Source organism: Falco naumanni, chromosome 14 (assembly GCF_017639655.2).
Source record: "Falco naumanni isolate bFalNau1 chromosome 14, bFalNau1.pat, whole genome shotgun sequence".
In the NCBI taxonomy this organism is placed as follows: domain Eukaryota; kingdom Metazoa; phylum Chordata; class Aves; order Falconiformes; family Falconidae; genus Falco; species Falco naumanni.
The window spans coordinates 10,951,937-10,969,631 of NC_054067.1; positions in this window are offsets into that span (position 1 = coordinate 10,951,937).

A 17,695-nucleotide genomic window follows, 5' to 3' on the forward strand; every position below is an offset into this window, starting at 1 on the left:
TCATTTTATTGTAAGATGCCCACAGCCCTGAGAAACATGGTTGTCCTCAGATTCTGGAATGCAGAGCCAGGAACAGAGGAAACTTGTTTTTATCTTTTTTAACAGAAAGAAAAAAATCCCAGTACTTGTCAGTGTTTCGTTATATGTCTAGACCACATAAACTGACAAACGATTCCTACAAATATATCTTATATTCATATATTCTTTGTGCCAAACTACCTTGGAGACTAACATGGCTCTTTATGGGCTTGAAGAAACAGTGTTCTAGGAGACTATTTATATTTTGGATTAGTAATGACATGAATTAAACCCTTCCAAATGGAATGGAATTATTTATTTATTTATTATGTGGGACTAATGTCTTTTTAGCCTAGAATATCCTAGAACCTTCAAAATGGTAGGCTTGGAAATGGGAACCTGGTACATAGCACTATTCCATGGAAATAATTAACATTTTGATTCAACAAAAGGCTTGTGAACTAAGGTAATTCAAGCTCCGTGACAGTCTGTCTGAAACCAATAGCTCTTTAAAGCACTTGGGAAGAATCTTACTAAGCCTCAAACTAAGTGTTGCCAGTGATACCTTATTCTAAAAGTGGTAGCTTTAGCTAGAAATATTCCTAAACAGAACAGAAATGCAAGACTTCAGGAGTATGTTCTTGGCCGGAGTCTTCACAGACAACATGGTGGTTCCTTTTTATTTTCTGCTATATTTTTAGTGGTTAATATTAGTATAAATGCATCTAACTTGATAAGACAGGTTCTGATTTTAATTGGTGTTTAACTTGATAGTTAAAGCAAGCAAGTTACTGTATATTTTGTTTTATTGGCATAATGCTACTGTACTGTTAAATTTAGAATAAAGTGTCCATATTTAAGATGGTTATAATAGTAATTATTTTACACTGGAGTTTTTACACTTAACAGTAAAGTGATTTGTCTCAGCTGATACATATTAAATCCAGATCCTTGTGAAATATGCTTGTTTAACACCTTGTTTCAGTATTTTAGGGAGTGTATTTCTAGCAAATGTAACTAGCTTATGTAACTGCATTAGCACCTACCCAAGTAACATGCACAATTGCTCTTTTTCATCTTTTGAAAGAGATTTCAGTAACAAGTACGAATGACAATTGTGGTTTTCCCCGTAAAAGAACATTTTAAAAATTACAAATGTTGGCTGTATATTACCATTCCTTTTTTGGGAAGTGTAAGTTTTTTCATTGACAAAAAACAGTGCTTTTCAGAAGCTTCTCTGCACAAGTTTACTCTCTGGAATGATGCAGATTTGAGAGAACCATCTCTGAAACTATTGCATTTCCACATAGTATGCATTCCTACTACTAGTGTATGCAAGTGGTTTTACCCAGCTTTGTGTGTTTTGAAATGCTGGCCAGTTCCTCTCAGTGACATCAGTCTCCTGAATGCAGGGGGTTTTAATTTTTTTCCTCATACCGCACTGTTCAGCATCTTATTTCCAGGAAATCTCCTTCTTGCCTTTTCAGTTTTTTTTGCTGTTTTCTGTAGACATACTAGTGGATTTTGGTACTAGTAATTGTATGACTGCATTTACCTTTTAGAATGGCAGACTGAACTTTGATCTTTCTTCTGAATCAAAGATTATTTTTTTTTTTTAACACTCCAGAGAAGTTAGGTTCTGTGTGTTACCTTCAATGGACGACTTAGTCTTTGTACAATAGAATAAACTTGCAGATGACTACATACCTCTGCTAATGAAAATGGGATAAATGATATAGCCTTTTGTTTGTCCTTTGGCATCGTGAGTACGTTTTGCTTGTCCATTCATGCATTTGATTTTTTGTTTGTAATTTTTTCAAAGTTTACAGACTTATTTCAAAGACACCTAACAAAATCTTAAAAAAGAAGAAAAAATAAAAAAAATCCAAAACATTAAACAATTAGTACCCTTTTTTCTAGAGGTAATGAAGAATTACTGGACAAAAAACTTTCACCTTTTCATCAGATAGAACTACTGTATCAAAACATTTTTTAATTTAATTTTTCATATTTTTAGAGCTTTTTCCTTTTTCTAATGAACCAGAAATAGAATGTTGAATGAAATAAAAATATTTTAATCAAATATATATAATTTAAGTTTAATGATATGTTTTAAAATTAAAACCAAATACAGTTAACAGGAAAAAAATTAAAATTAAAAATTAAAATGAAGTAAATTGAATGTGAACAAGGTGTTGGCTTTTTTACAACTGAAAAATTTCTAAGGCTTTGCTTTTTCAGCTTCTTAGGTGACAAAGTTGATAAAATTCTTGCAAAAGCCAACACTAAGAAAAATTACTCTGATATTTTGATAGTGGTCTTTCATATTACGGTCTCTTTCATAAAATGTATCCCATTAAATCAGTCACTTTTATGCAGAGATGTTCTCCTAAGTACAATACAAAAATGTATTCACATTGAGAAAATTCTTTAGCCAACTTGTCATGTGCATGTTTGTGCCCCCTCCCCCTCCCAATTATTTTAACACTGTCCAGGATTTTCCCTCCTCCTTCCTTATTTTTTCATAAATTTTGTGGCACTGAGAGCTGAGTAAGTTGAAGCAAACTTTAGTAAATCAGTGATTGATTTTACTTTCTCAACTCAAAGTAACTTTCCCACAGTCCTCCTATGGATCCTTATAGGTTTTATCTGTAAAGAAATTGTTACTCTGTTCAGATATGCTATATTTTAATACACACTGTATTCTGGCATGTATGGGACTTAGGTGGAAAATTTGAACTCTAAAGCAATTTGAGATGATGCATGAAGTCTGCCAGTCTCACTGCATCGTTTATTGTATCTGAAAGTTGGTTGAAGGGGAGGCAAACAAAAAACCAGAGAAGTTAGAAGGAACAGAGGGTTTAAGAGGTCATATAAACAAGGAATGCAAATACATGGCTGGACAGTCACATAGCAAAAGAAGCCTGAGGAAGAGAAGTATAATTTTAAGTCAATTTCTGACATTTGAGTATACAAAACTGAAGCACTGAGTCTGTATTTCAGGAACTCCCAGTTCATGATAATGGGAAATGGCAGCAAAGGGAACAGAGGATATTGAAGATGTTGGGAAGGATATAACTGGGCTCTTAATAAATGTGAACTAAGAGAATTAATATTAGAAGGGGAAGTGTTGGACCCATCCAGATACAAAGCTAGGAAACTGATTTTATAATTATATGTAACCACTCAGGAAAAACTACAACTGAAGTACAATAGAGGGTGAAAAACTGTACTTGAACTGGTTTATTAGAAAACTCCCTTTTTTATATATATTATGTCTGCATGATACCAGCAGAAGTATAAGGCAAAGATTCCACCTAGGAAAGCTGAGACTGGCTGTAGCTATGGTCATAGTAATGTGGTAGAGCTTGTAACAGGCTTTTTTCCCATACTGCCAACAGGGAGGGTTTCAGACCACTGTGACAGCACTGCTACCTGAACATGGAAAATGATGCTAAATATCCCCCTTGGGTCTCTGTCCAGATTGCTTGGGACTGTTATATATACACATACATTATTTTTAAAAAAAAACAAGCAGTAAAACAAAAATGAACCCAAGGAAACAAAACCAAAAATACACCCCCAAACAAACACCACTACCTCCAAATAAAAAAAACCAAAACAAAACAAAAAAAAACCAAAAAACAAAACAAACAAACAAAAAAAAAAAACCAAAAAACAAATGCCCTACAAAAATCCCACTTATGTGCATTTGGAAACTATTATGTTATGAATTTTCCAAGGTCCACAGCTATGCATGAGCCTACCAGTAGCAATAAAGCAATGACACTTCCTTTTGGAAACTTGAATATTATTTTCTATGACTACTTAGGTTGGAATTGCTATGTCTCCTCTTTTCTCTACCATTGGGTCAGGTTTTCTTAAACGGTGTTTTTGAAATACTTTTTTTTTTTTTTTTCCTAAGATGCACTGAAAGAACACTGCAGTAAAATCAAAAAGCCAAATAACAATATGACATTTGTCTTCCATATACATATTAACTTGTTTTCCCTGAGCTCTTGCAATATGGGACTTTGTTCTTACTGTCCATTGGCTCTGATATTTCCTGAATGACTAGGAAATTTGCTGTTGTCTGTCACAATTACAGCTATAACAGCTGACTCGTGTGTCTTCCAATGTTTGCAGAAGAGACGAATATTGTAATAAATTGATATACATAGAGAAAAACGGGTCAAGAAAATGTTCTGCACCCCCTCAGACTGCCAGTTTAGTATTCCTGTTCCCTTTGAAAGCAGATAAGGTGGGGAAGCATTCCCCCCTCCCCCTTAGGCATAACCTGTTAGTTCACTTAACTGTTTAAGAAATACTCAACTAAAAGGTATAACTGGCCTTTGCTCATTTGTGGGTGGGGTGGGGGTGACAGTTATGCCATTATTCTGTCAGTTGTTCCTCCTCGACAAACAAGATTTGTTTATATAGCCTATGTCTTTGTTTCTCTTTTCTGTAGTCATTAGCTTCACTTCACTACTCTCTATAGCACTGGAAGCAAGATTGTCTTCAGTGTTTCCTATGTAAATTTTGAATTTATATATTAGATTAAAAAACCCTCAAACACTCAAAATAAAAACCCCAAACCCTATGTCATCCTAGTAACAGGCCCAGAAGGCATGGAGACAGGTTGGAAATAAAATAGGTGTTTTGCTTTTATAACAAAAGCATTTAAAAAGCCTAAACTGTAACTGACTCTCAAAACTGTTGTAGGAATTATAGTGTTTTTTATTTTAAAATTATTAGTTTTAATACTAAATAAACCTTTCATTTTGGAAGGAGCAGCTATTGTGCCAGAATTAACTCTTCAAGAAGATCATCGTAAGAAATTCTTGTTTGTATTGCAGTAGCATCAAGACTCTATAGCTTATGGATAACTTTTGAGAAGCGTTATAGAAATTTTGGATTAGAAAAATATGTGTTTAGTATTTAGTAACCATTTAAAGATTTATCTATCAGTTTCAAAAATGCATCTCAAAGACTTAAAGGGCATGTGTGTTTTTTCTTGTGGAGAAACTGAGGTTCAGAGAGGTGAAGGTCCTTTAACACTTGTCAATGCTAAAAGCAGCAGTTAAGAGAATTGGTTCAGCGCATTCATGGGTTCATGACACCACCACCTCTTCTAAGATAAATACACTTAAAATTAGGTGAATAAACAAGGAAAGAGGTTGCAAGAGTTAAGTGATTTGGTTTAGGATGACTTGGAGTGAACTGTTTCAAGCCAGTCAGTAATGCAATACCTCAACCCCAGCATGTCATAAATCCTTCTTTCTGGCTAGTCCATGCAGACTGAGTTTCTCACAGCTCTACTACAGGTGACGACTTCGTGGTTTAGTCTGTAGAGACTGAATGCTTCAGCCCTGAAAGCCTGTTTACTCAGTCCCCTCAGTGATGGCCAACATACCATTGTCACAGCTGTCAGTGCATCTATACCAGTGTCCAAAGCATGAGCAACAAACAGGAGGAGCTGGAAGACATCATGCAGCAGGAGGACTGTTGCCATCTCAGGAACATGGTAGGGTACCTTGTACAACTGGAATGCTGCAATGGATGGCTACAGACTCTTCGAAAGGGATAGGCAAGGAAGGAGAAGTGATGGGGTACCTTTGTATGTCAACAAGTGTTTCAGCTTCTAGGGCTGAATAACGGTGATAGTAGGGTTGAGTGTTTATGGGTGAGAATCAGGGGAAGGCCAACAAGGCACATATCCTGGTGGGAAACTGTTATAGCTGATCCAAGCAAGAGGAGGAGATAGATAAAATTTCTACAAGCAACTAGGAGAACTTTCGAGATCACTAGCCCTTGTCATCATGGGAGACATCAACCTACTGGATGTCCACTGGAAATACAACACAATGGAGAGGAAATAGTCCAGGAGGTTCCTGGAGTGTGTGTGGAAGAGACCTTCCTGATATAGCTGGTCAGTGAGCCAGCCGGGGGAAATGCCCCTCTGGACATGAAGTTTACAAGCAGGGAAACACTGGTGTGGAATGTGGTTGTCAGAGAAGGTCTTGGGCATAGTGATCATGAGATGATAGAGTTTTCAATTCTCGGAGAAGTAAGGAAGGGGGGGTCTGCAGAATTGCTACCTTGGAATTCTGGAGGGCATAATTTGGCCTGTTTAGGAGCATGGTCAACAGAGTGCATAAAAGATAACAAAAAAGTTTTAAAAAACCCATTAGAAACAAAAGGAGGGACAAGGATAATCTACATTCTTTATTGGATGCAGTAGGGGCATTACCGAGAAGTCTGAGGTACTTAATGCTTTCTTTGCCTCATTCTTTAATAGTAAGACCAGTTACCCTCAGGGTACTCAGCCCCCTTGAGCTGGAAGACAGGGATGAGGAGAAGCAGAATGAAGTCCTCACAATCTAGGAGGAAACAGTGACCTGCTGCTCTGTTTAGACACACACAAGTCTATGGGGCTGGATGGGATCCAACAAAGGGTACTGTGGGACCTGGTGGAGGAACTTGCCAATCCACTCTGATCATTCATCATCAGTTCTGGCAGACTGGAGAGGTCCCAGAAGACTGGAGGTTAGCCCATTTGATGTCCATCTATGTGAAGGGCAGGAAAGAGCATCTGGAGAACCATATGGGCCTGTCAGACTGACCTTGGTGCTGGGGAAGGTTCTGGAGCAGATCATCCTGAGTGCCATCACACGGCACGTGCAGGACAGCCAGGGGATCAGGCCCAGCCAGAGTGGGGTTATGGGCGGCAGGTCCTGCCTGGCGAACCACATCCCCTTGTGTGACAAGGTGACCCACCTAGTGGCTGAGGGAAAGGCTCTGGCTGTTTGTCTCTCTGGGCCTTGGCGAAGCCTTTGGCACCGTCTCCCACAGCATCTCCTGGAGACACTGGCTGCCCGTGGCCGGGGCGGGTGTGCTCTGCGCTGGGCTAAGAGCTGGCTGGGCGGCCGGGCAGAGCGTGGTGGGGGATGGGGTGACATCCCGCTGGCGGGGGCACACGGGGTGTCCCCAGGGCTCAGCGCTGGGGCCGGCCCTGTTTGATATCTTTATCGATGACCTGGATGAGGGCACTGAGCGCACCCCCGGCCGGTCTGCGGAGGACACCAGGCTGGGGCAGTGCTGCCCTGCTGGGGGGTCCATTTGCTGTAACATTTTAAGCTTTGTTTTTGTAAAATCTATATGGTATCATTGTGATATTTACAGCTCAGCTGAGGGAATGCTACAGCCAAATATTTCTTATTGTGAAGTTGAATATGATGCTGCATAGAATTTGTGAAGTTATTTTGTGAAATAGCGATGCCTTTCTATACTGCTGGTTTTGGCTGGGATAGAGTTAATTTTCTTCACAGTAGTCGGTGTGGGGCTATGTTTTGGATTTGTGCTGGAAACAGCATTGCTAACAGGGATGTTTTTGTTATCGCTGAGCAGGGCTGGCACAGAGCCAAGGCCTTTGCTGCTCCGCACCCTGCACCACCAGCAGGGAGCTGGGGGTGCACAAGGAGCTGGGAGGGGGCACAGCTGGGACAGCCAACCCAAGGCATATTCCATACCATATGGCATCATGCTGAGCATATAAATCTGAGGGAAGAAGAAGAAAGGAGGGGGACATTCAGAGTTATGGGTTTTTTGTCTTCCCAAGTAACTGTTATGTAGCCCTTCTCTCCTGGAGGTGGCTGAACACCTGCTTGCTGATGGGAAATAGTGAATTAATTCCTTGTTTTGCTTTGCTTGTGTGGGCAGCTTTTGTTTTACCTGTTTGTTTGTTTTAATCTCAACCTGTGAGTTTACTCTTCCAATTCTCTTCCTCATCCCACTGTGCGGGAATGAGCAAGCAGCTGTGTGGGGCTTAGTTTCTGGCCAGGGCTAAACCACAACATATACTCAGTGACAAATCAGTAGCTCTAGCTCATATGTAATTCATAAGATAAAGTACGTTTTTTAATGAACAATATTTTTTGTCATGTCCCATACCAATATAAAAAAAACCAACACACCACACCAGAAGAACCTGTTTCATTCATAACTTTCAACTGAGACAAAAGATATCCACAATCCAAGGTAGGTTTTGCATAGATTACATAAACTCCTTCTCACATACTGTTGAAAAGGGGCTAGTATAACATTATTGATTTTCCCCTCCTCCCACTGGATTACAAAAGTCAGTGAAAAGATACCACTCTTCTATGAAGCCTTTCTTATCATGCATCTTTTTCACTGAATCGTATCTATATAACTATAAATAACCTCTAACTAAATTTTACATTACGTGAATTTTGAAGCGGCAAAGATTGGGTACCAGATTTCCCATCAACTGGTCTGATTTGTCTGGCTGACACCATACCATCAACTCTGTGCAAAGCAGTGTTGCAAGGGACTATTGGGGATTTTTTTGGTACGTTCTCATGTAGAGGAATATCCTCAGATTTGCCCTGACAGAATAGCAATCCAATAGGTACCATGGCAAGAAGTTACATTTATCAACCAGATGCTTTCCTTGCCACTGTCTGCAACATCAGCTGGTAACTCTGGAGTGCAGAATCCATTCTAAAGTATGCAACAAAGGTGATAATGATGACATACCCAATTTCATCGGCATTATCAAACTATTATATTGATAATTAAATTGCCACTCTTAAAAATTGTGAGCTCTGTTGAATATTTTTAAAGTGTCTCTAAAGTAGGCGTATGGTTTGAACGAGCTACTGAATATTAATTTAAATTTAATTTGGCAGTTATCAATCAAATACCCAGTTACCGATGTTTCTTTTCTTTTACTCCTCTGTCCCCCAATTCCTCTCCCCCTCTCCTTTTCAATTTTAAGCAGATTTATTGCCTGGAAGCTGTCACTTACCTTCCATATCCAAGCAGACATAATTACCGGGGGATAGAAATACTGTTATGTCAATTCCAGAAAGATTCATACCTCCCATTAGCTGATGCACAAAAGCAAGCTTTTTGAGACATAGGAAGCAAAAGGTTAATTTCCTGACTCACAATATCATCTTCTTAATTCTTTGCACATTCTTTTCAATGCATGATAGCTTCACAAAGCAACAGATTAATAAAAAGAATTGAAAAATGGGTTTTCAGTCAACACCACCAATAACTATCTCTCTTATCAAATTAGTTCTGTTGAAAGAGGCTTTGTGTAGTATTATGTTTTGGGATGTTTCTTTAACATAACATGTTTCATTTACATATCTGATACCCTACTTCCACATATTCTGTCAGTGTTGCCTGTCACCATGTATAACGACAAATCTTGTGCAGAGGGCTATTTTAGTGCCAGTCAGTTGCTAGCAGGGACTAAGAAAGTAGTGAAATTCTAATGGCTTCAGTATATGCGTACATTCTTCACAAATATTTTGTCTTTTAAGCTGTTTACAATTTTGCAGAAATCCTTCTATTACTACTGGTTATGTCTATATATATTTGTCATACTTTACATAAACTTATACTTTTTATAGTCTTGAAAAATGTTGAGAATACTCAACATTTCTGTTTTAATCAGTAGCATTTTCATTTAAAAATAAGCCTTAAAGTCAGTTTGGTTTTGGATTTATAGTCAGAATTGATCTCACTTAGGTTTTTAGTTCTTTCCAACATAATATGAAGAATTATTTTCATGCAAGAATTCCTATAGTCAGCAACAAATGTTTTGCTTCACCTAGTACTAAAAGATTGTGTTTACACTAACAAACTTCTAAAACCCTAACAGGTTTGTACTTATTTTTTAAATAGTTCAAAGAACATATGAAAAATGATGTGCATATGAAAAATAATGTACCTAGATGATGCTTTAATCCAGGGAGATAAACATGGATTATGCCTGCCTGCCTGGATTATAATTCTATAAATTACTATGCGTGTAGTTAACTCAAAATGCATAGGAATTCACTTGTCGTGACTAGAATGAAGCACAATGAACAGAGCGGTCTTCTGTATCGTTATAATACATAAAAACACGTTATGATCTCCTTCAAACTTTTTCTTGTGTTGTAATAATTATTTATTCATTTTTTAACTCTATCCTACGTAACCAATTGAAAAGAATTCCTAGAGATAAAAAACTAAACTTATATTCAAGTTTTCTGTGGACTGATGGTGTCTTCCAGGAGGTGAGCTTGGAAGAATTTGCATCACCATTTCTTTGCATCACTGTTACAGAATATTAATTGAATGCTTTCAGGCCAGCAAGGAATTATTTTTCACTGTGATACATGAATTGCCTTCTCAATTTTTCTTTTTTTCAACTTCACCGGCAGTTTATAATATGGACTGCAAATAGAGAAAGAGCAGGACTAATATTAAAAATCTTGATGGCAACAAAAGGCAACAGGATGCTGGATTGCATCAACGAGGGCATCACCAGCAGAGATAAAGAAGTCATTATCCCAATCTACTCAGTGCTTGCCAGGCCACAGCTGGAATACTGGATTTGGTTTTGGTCCCTGCTATACAAAAAAGATGTGGACAGGCTAAAGAGGGTCTAGAGAGGGACTCTAAGGGTGATCAAAGGATTGGGAAGCTTCTCAAGTGAAGAAAATTTGAGAGAAGTGGATTTGTTCAGTCTTGAGAAAAGGTGGCTCAGGGGAGACCTTATCACTATGTTCCAGTATTTAAGGGAGGGGTACAAAGAAGATGGAAACTTCCATTTACAAGGAGTCCTTTGGAAAAAGGCAAAGAGTAACAGGTACAGCTTACCCATGGGGAGATTCCTACTGGACACAATAGGAACATTATTCACAATGAGAACAGTTAGCTGTTGGAATAATCTCCCCAGGGATTTCCCAGCATTGGAGACTTTTAAGATTCAGCTGGGCCATCTTGTCTAGATCATGCTTTTGACAAGAAAAGTTGGACCAAATGATCCACAAGCTCCCTTCCAACCTAGTAATCTAGGATTTAAAATCTTGGTAATTTAAAATATTGGTATGTTTGTTCTCATGAAGACAATGTTAAATTGGAACAGGGGGCTGGGGGTGATGTTTGTGTGAATTGCTTTCAAAGATCAGCTGGAAATGCTACCTGGCAATTTCTAGATTCTTGGCATGACTCAGGATATTGATATTCTTGATCCCTCCTGTTTGCTTTCTAGGCTTATTAGTTCTGGCTCCTGTTGTTCCACTGGCTCTGAAGCTTCTGAAAGGGTAACAGAGGTGTTGTCAGGCTTTGGTGGTAAGGCAAATGTTTTACAAACCTTCTGGACTGTTGCAATTAAATAAAGTTGTAGAGGACTACATTGTACTCACTTCCAGTCCACGAGGATTATGGATAAAATACAGGGATTTATTTGTACCTGATATTGCATCTCAGTTGCTGCTTGTTCTTGCATCCCAGTGAGCTTTCAGAATCACATACAGCAAGCTACTGGCCTGGAAGATAACATGTCATGCCTGTAACTTTCATTTAAGTATCCTTTGCAGGAAAAAAACCTTTAAAATAAGACAAAATTAAACATCATACTCTGTTTATAAAGGCTTCAGTCATTGTAGATGTGGGGTCAAGTAAAGTTCAGTTTGAAACAAGCTAAGAAAAAAAGAAAGATAAAATCAGCCTTAAAGAAGCGTCAGAGACTAAGCATTTATTTGAAAAGCATGCACTTATCTGAAGAACAACACAGCTAATTCATTTACCGGAGGAGGGGAAAGTATTTGTGCAGGGAATATGTCTTTACAATTAATATATACTTTGCAAACAGAATGGGACCGGTATGATTGCTCCATTAAGTGCAGGTATTTTTCTGGTTTAAACCTCTGAAGTCAATGCCACTAATCTCATAAATGAAGCAAGATTTGACTTTGAGGGAATTAATGCAACCCAAATGAGACTGGATATAGATTTAAGGAAGGAATGTATTTATATTATATATCTAAAATAATTTGACAAACTAATCTAAAAACAATAATGTTCCAACCCGGAAGAGGAAAAACTGGATTAATGTTAACACGTTTCATTTAAACTCAGTGAAATCCCCAAAAGACACTTTATGTTGAAGATTATTGCATGCAACAGGAACTCCAAGATTTTTGCGACAAAGTCTTTAAGCCAGGGGAAGATTTCTAAAAGGAAGCATACTAATTCAGTTCTCACCAAGCTTTTTAGGTAGAGCAAAAAAATGCTGATACATTGTCACAAATCAGATTGCATTCTATACACTACATAAACAATAACATCATCCTTTTAGGACAAATAGCCCTGCATTTCCCTCTTCAGAAGGCTTTATTTCCTCAGTTACTGAAACATATGTATGCTTTAACCATTCTGTTCCAATATCCTTCGGGAAAGGGTAGCACTTTGTCATGATGAATCATGACTACACAAATACGAGGAGGAAGATCCAATGCCCAGTTAACGATGACTGAACACCTCAGGATAAGAAAAAGTAGCATAAACTATTATGAAGCAAATTTTCAACGGTTTGAACCACCTGCAAAGGTAAAGAAAAACCCACAAAATCACTGAGATTGAAATGTATCCTGATTTGAATAAATAACAAATACCACTACCATACTCCTCGAACATCAGGGGAGGGAAGGGGGGTGGGGTGGGGTTGTTTCTTTGTTGATATTTTTTTTTGTTGTTTTGTGGTGTGTAGGGTTTTGTGGGTTTGGGTTTTTTTTTGTTTTGTTGGGTTTTTTTTCCTAACAGGTCCTTAGCCCAAACAAGTCTATTGCTCCTCATTTCTTTGTTTTTGTGAGTGTGGGATTTTGTTTGGACTAAAGCAAAAGGGTGGTGCATCACTTGGGATCTTTATTTAAAAGAATTAAGCACTATTTTCAGAGTGTTATTGCAAACTGATTGCCAGTAATCTCTAAAGGCACCAGCTCCTGATTACTGTCTTTGGAACGAAATATGTTACGGTAGTGCTATAGGCCAGCTAGACTGAGCAGGATCTTTCACTCATCTTAAAAGGCAGCCTTTAAAGACTGACTTGATGTGGAAAACCTAAGTATTCTTATTGTGACCCTCTTGTACTCGTGCAAGCTGTTTACAAACTTCACCTCTATTCTCATGCTTCCAAAACAAGAAAAATCAACTCAAAGGTCAATGACAATTCCTTAATAGCTGTTTAGTTGGTTTAATGAGTAAGAGATGTTATTTGTATGCACTCTTATGATTTAATTCATGGGACTGCCCATAAGGAGCCACCTTCTAGATAAAGGGGTAAGCATAGCTTCAAAAAAAACCCCACAGCCTTTAAAGAAACATAGCAGTAAAAGGATATTTCTGTAACTGAAATGGAAGTGTTACTCTGAATAGCAATTGTATGAATGGGTTTCAAAGTCCTTTGTCATCCTGTATTTACATCATAATTTTTCTAAAGAGAGTCTTCAGTCCCCTGCTGTGTATTCGAAAACTTAATGTTCTGTTCTTTGGGAACAAGAGCAATTAAGATGTAGATCATGCAAAATATTTCTGGTTGTACAGTCATTAAAAATGATCTCTCTGGCCCTGTCATGGCACTGCTGGGAATGTTGAAGGGCTACTGCAGTGACAGCAGAAAACAATCCTAATGTTACCCATCTCAGCCACTCCTGGAAGGTTACAGGGTAGTTCTGCTCTATCCAAATTTTCTCCTCCTTATTGAGAAGATAAAAAATATTGAAACTGCTAGGTCTATTATTGCAGATAATATAGTCTTTCATTATTTGAATTTCATTGTATTCCAGCTTTTTGTTCCAGATAATTTAAAAAATTCAGAACGAAAATTGTATTTTATGGCCTAAAAGTTTAAAATTACGTAGACAAAGTAATGAAATAATATAAGTAGCTTTAATGTAGTCCTGCACCTGTGTGTTTCACATGCTTTATAGAGGAGCCTTATGTATAAAAGCTACCTACAGTCCTAATATTTATAAATACACCTGAGTGGTTTTCCCTCATGTGTTTGGATGAAAAAAATGTCCATCTCTGGAAAGGTGGTGGAACAGCTCATCCTGGAGGTCATCTCAAAACATGTGGAGGAAAAGAAGGTTATCAGGGGTAGTCAGCATGGATTGACCAAAGGGAAATCCTGCCTCACCAAACTGACAACCTTCTATGATGGAGTTACAAGCTGGGTAGATGATGGGAGAGTAGTGAATGTTGTCACTCTGACCTCAGCAAGGCCTTTAACACTGTCTCCCATAAAATCTTCATAAATAAGCTCAGGCATTGTGGGTTCAGTGAGTGGACAGTGAGGTGGGTTGGGAACTGGCTGAGTGGCAGAGCTCAGAGGGATGTGATCAGTGGTGCAGTCTGGCTGGAGTCCTGTAGCCATCAGTGTTCCCCAAGGGTCAGTGCTGGGTCCGGTCTTGTTCCATTTATCCACCAATGACTGGGATGAAGAGAAAAAGAGAAAAAGGGGAGAAAATGTTCCATGTAAAAATGGAAGAAATAGAAGTTTTCAAAGGCAAGGTATTTTGCCATTTTCAACATGATATGTGGCTGGTAGGTTAGGTTAAAATCCTCTGTCAGAATGGAAACCAGAAGCAGGAAAGATGATGTTGCTTGGCTCAAGCCTGATTCAGAGCCTTCTAGGACAGTCACCTATTCTGATATCATGGAGAGGTATGCATGTGATATTTGCTTATTGGTATATTACAGAAATTATTTATAATATTTTATCTGGCTCATATGTTTCTCCCCTCCACGGTTTCTGTTTGATTGCCTTTACTTTTCCTGCTTTCCTTCCACATGAATCAACTGTATTTTCCACAAGCATTCTTGAAACTGCACCATAGCATACTATTGTTTTCCTTCAATCAATCAAACTGTCTTAACTGTTGTAAAAGTTTCAAACCAGCATCCCTCTTTTCTTCAAGTCCCCAGTGTGTCCTAACATCACTACTATTTGCTGTTTCTTTTGTGCCTTTTTTCTTCTTTTTTTTTTTTTTTATACTTAGAAGATGAAAATCAGACAATCTATCTGGATACCAACACCCTTCTCCGCTTTGTTTCTTAATAACATCATGCCCTCTCTCAGTTTCTCTCAAATGAAAGTCACCAGTCAGATTGCCCTGTACAGTTCTCTCTAATTTGTTCAACATGTTCATCAAGGTCATCTTATCAGGTCTTTATTTTTCTTGTACAGATTTCATGCATCTTTACATCACAAATGTCATACCTCATTGATCTTTGTCAGCACAAATATTACCAGCTTCTCTGTCCTCCCCTCACCTCCATTTTCAAGCAATTTTATGAAGTGCAGAATAATTTTCTTAGCCAAGCTTGTCTAATCATGTTCAACCCTTCCTAAAAGCTTGTCTTGCACAAATAAAAATGAGAACATTATGAGAGCAGGAAATCAAAAAGACAACTGCTAGGATGAACCACGTGGCTTAGTAGTCACAAAAAATTTGAGACGCAACTCTTCACGAGTTATCTTCTAGATTTCCTAATGTTGCTTGCTCATTGTGTGTATCTTTTGTTCTACTGCTGGCACTCCAGGCACATTCTATATCGTACTGGACGGTGTTGAAGCGATCCAGGTACCTGCTCATAACTGCAAAAAGCTGTTTGGTGGTATTCAGTGGGACTGTTCCTATAGCTTCTGCGTAAGCCTCAGCTGTTGCTTTGTTTCTGAGTATGTTACTGAATAGTTGACCAGCACACAGAGCTCTCTGAATGAATATCCCATAATGTTACTAGTAGGTGTAGTAGGTCTTCATTTGCAATGTGTACATTCTTTTTCAACTGAAATCTGTACTTCAAATCCATCTGCTAATGAGCAGAGCCTATTTGTGTTGAATTTATATTCTTTCTGACACCCATCATTTCTGTTTTTCTGAGTGCAAAGTTGTTTTGAAACACCATTAGAAATGTACTAAATAGACTTGCTGTCATTCATTGTTACAAGGGCCTGTATGAGTAAGACAGTTTTCTTCCCAACAGAAATGTGTACTAACGGTCAAACGACCTGCAAACACAATCAGCTCTCATTAAATTTAATGGGAATCGGGTTTCAGACCTGTCTGACAACTGACAGGACACCACTTAGCAAGAAAGTTTGTTTAGGGAGAAAAAAAAAAAAGTTATTATCAGCTCTAAGATGTTTTAAATATTTTTTTCCTCTTTCTGTTTTCCCTACATTTTGTTTTTCCAAAACTCTTTTACAAAGGCCTTCTACAGTGCACTTGAAGAATTCCCCCTTCCCAAAGCACTTTTTCCAGGTATTCCTTCTCCCTTTCCTCAGTTCCCAGAAACAAACATAAGTTTTCCTTCGGTATCATGCTGCAGATCTTGTTTTTTTAAAATGGAAAAATAATCCATTGTAGCAGTTCAATACAATATTTTGGGTGAGATATTGCTAAAATAGAAGGCTGGATTTTTTTGGTTACTTTAGCATGATGTTAATGCTTTGTTTTTCTTTTTCTACCCCCCCCCCCCCCCCCCCCCCCCCCCCCCGCCCCTTCCCCCTGCCTTGCTTATTGTTTCTCAGTTTAGTTACATCCAGTTCAACACTAAGTAGGCAGTGCTATTAAATTCTAATCACTTGGTTGAACAAAAGCCTGCTTCATAAATCATTCTTTAATAGCCTGTCTCAAATTTCTTTAGGGTGTTGCAGCTGCATTGCAATGTTGCTTAGCCGGTCAGACTCTAATTATAGAAATTATACACCTAGAAGTTAAACCAGTAAACAAGCCTACTCAGACTGGTGCAGTAATCCTCTGTCAGTTAGGATCTTTCATGTTGATTCTGGATTTCTGTCACTCTCTAATCCTGCTGTACCCTGAAATATCTACTGTTATATATTGCCCCTGTACTACTTGGACTCCACATATAACTGTTTTAACTGCTGTTTATGGGCTGCCTCACTAGATTACTTTTTTATAAGTCCACATCAAGTGATTTAGCAATTAACTCAAAAAATGTAACAATTAAAAATATTCTGTAGCGTGAGGTAGTACCACTGAATACAGTATAGAAAAAAGGAAAAAAAAATCATACTGTTTGGTGGGTCATTATTTTAGTCTCCTGGTTATGTTATGTAAAAGCTAAACAGAACAGACATACTATTAGCACTGTTGTTTTAGAATGGGGATTAAAATTAAAGTAGCTATAAGGTTCTTGTAAAATTATTTTTGTGCTATCCATCACCTAAACACTCTCCCTTCTCTGTTTAATTTTTTTAATAGTAGTAATTTCTGTCACGAAATTTGGCAGCATTACAGTTGCACCCCAGGAACTGGTTAAAATGTGAAGGCATAACATAGCTTGCCAAATATGAAGTGTTTATTTTCCAACTTCTTATTGTTGGTATCCAGATTCCCTTTCAACAACGTAAGATGTATGCTAAGACGACAATAGGAAGAGATGCAAGAGGAGGGAGACACAGAAGAGAGCAAGGAGGCTTAACTAAGTATTTGCAATATAAAATTTAAACCCGTCATCTAGTTTTTCTCTCTTCTGTTATGTTTTAATTCCTTTTTTAATCATTTTATCTTTATGACATTGTGTTGTGACCTGAGTTCTGGATCAAAACTTCAGTTTCAATTCATCAGTTACAGCCTAACTACAATAAATCTAACAAAACTGTTATCAGTTTTATGGGATGCAAAAGTTATCACAGAATGAGGAGATGCCTGACAGAAACATGGTTTGGTCTTACTTTTGTAGAAACCTGCATACTTGCAGATCACTGCTCTTCTCAGTGCATTTAATTAAATAATCCAACTCAGTATATGTATGTGGGGGGCTGGCAAATGGGAAAGCT